Source organism: Cebus imitator, unplaced genomic scaffold, assembly GCF_001604975.1.
Source record: "Cebus imitator isolate Cc_AM_T3 unplaced genomic scaffold, Cebus_imitator-1.0 Scaffold1376, whole genome shotgun sequence".
NCBI classification, from domain to species: Eukaryota; Metazoa; Chordata; class Mammalia; order Primates; family Cebidae; genus Cebus; species Cebus imitator.
Genome location: NW_016108691.1, coordinates 4,071 through 6,212, shown reverse-complemented (window position 1 = coordinate 6,212; position 2,142 = coordinate 4,071). Strand labels below are relative to the sequence as shown.

Genomic DNA, 2,142 nt, shown 5'->3' with positions numbered 1-2,142 from the left:
ACACAACCACTATCTTCACACACTCTGACTATATCAAGAGGCCTATGTGTATCTCTCATCTCCACCTCCTAATTTTGCAACTCTTTTTCCCAAGTTCGTGGCTGGCCAGCCAAGCCATGAGCCACTGCCCATGACGCATTCATTCATGCACTACTGGGGCATCATTTCACATCCTCCACCCCGCTTGGGCTTGTTTGGGTTTTGATTCCTAGTTCCTGGCTCGACAGCCATTTCCAAAGGTGTTCTGGTGTCAGCTCCCAAACCTACAGCTCTTGTTGTAGATTCTCCTCTTCATATGTATTTATTTCCTGGAATTAAAAAAAATTGCACTAATTTTTTCAATACAGAATTTCCAAGGATGTGAAGTAGGAGTGATTCTTCTTACTGTAGATAGAATTGTTTCAAAACTTCAGAAATGTATATTTGAGTGAAGGACAGCATGCATGGAGAAAGGAGGACAATCCACAAGCGGGCAGTGGATTTTCACAAAGTGAACACTCGTGCAAACAACACCCACATCAAGTACAGCAATCACAGCCTCCCGGAAACACTTTTGGGTGTTTAATAATATTATGTATAAGTTCAAAGGGTGGTTTCTGTATAAACCACCCTTCCCTACCCTAGACTAGCCATCGTTGGTTCCTAATACAGATTAGTTCTGCCAATTCTAGTTAAATGGCATTAGACAGTCACCATCATGCCCCTGGGTCTCATCATCTCGCTGTGTGTGGCTGCAGCCTATTCACTGCCATGGCTGTCCAAAGCTCCACTTTATAAATAGCTCATGCTACTTTCCCCTTCACTGCTGTATCTAGATTTTACAAATCATGCTGGCATGAATAATGTTTTCATAAATTTTGGCACACACATGAATTTCAATTGGTTGATAACTAACAGTGCAATTGCTGGGTCATAGATGAGTAGATGCTTGGCTTAGTCTCTCAAACAAGTTTCTAGTAGTAAACAGTAGAGGAGGGTAAATACCTTAGTTTAGAAATTATTCAGATAATAAATGAGGAAGGAATGAGAGACTGAGACTATAATAACTCTTTTGCAACCCATAGGAATTAACAGATTTAACAATTGAACAGCAGTGGCAATTAACAACACAATAAAAGAAAAACTAATGTGAGGTTCTTCCTCTTGTTGGAAGAATACAATACGGTACTATCAAACAAGTCCAAGTGAAATAGAAGTGAAGCTTGACTCTAAGCTAACCTCCATAGCCAATTACCAATTTAGAGGCAATACAGATCATAGAAATACATATTAAACTGCACCTTGGGAGCAATCAGCAAAATGCACACTATAAGAAGCTTTACCACACAATATACATTTCAAGGAGAATCGATAGAATAAAAGCGTACAAAAGCATATTTCTTTTTTTTAATAGACAAAACCTTTACATTTTCTTACTGCATTTATACAATCACACAATAAGCAAAATTGAGTCCTTACTAAGCAAACATTTTTGCATATACTGCCTTCTCTTTATCTTTCTGTGCCTTTATCTTTTGTTTGACTTTCAGCAATTCTGCCTGCATAGCTTTATCTTCTGGTGCCATCTCCTGAGCTTTTTTAAGATCAGCCAATGCTTGATCATATTCTTCTAATCCTTGCCATCCTTGAGCTCTTCGGTACAATGCTTTGGTATTTGATGGGTCTATTTCAAGAGCCTCCAAACAACTGTCAGTTGCTTCCTGCCAATTTGACATCTTCAGTTTGCAAGCACCAATATTTAGTACACAGCTTAAAGCTATAGGGTGCAGCTTGGCTCTATCTGCAGTCTTGGCAACAGCCTTTGAACTGTCAACATATCTAAAACTTCTGCATATTTTTAAATGGCCATCTCCCAGTTCTGGGATTTGAAAAAAGTATTTCCAATGTTTTTTAAGTCTTCTGATTTTAATAAAATTTTATCTACGTCTTTTAAATCTATATCCTCATCCTCAGGGAAATCTGGATGACTGTCGCCAGAGCCATCTTTTGGGAATATTCCCCAATCATCTCTTTCCTTCAATTCTCCACATTCTGCAATAATTCACAATTTGGCAGGTTTTTCACCTTTCACTTCTATGTTTTCCAATATCCTTGCCACTCCTATTCCTTTAATTACTTGGCCAAACACCACATGTTTCCCAT

The 2,142-nt window shown here is 38.6% G+C and overlaps 1 pseudogene; it reads right to left on the bottom strand.

Moving 5' to 3' along the window:
• Positions 1-1,399: 1,399 nt before the first annotated feature.
• Positions 1,400-2,142, bottom strand: part of LOC108299000 — a 3,740-nt pseudogene continuing 2,997 nt past the window's right edge.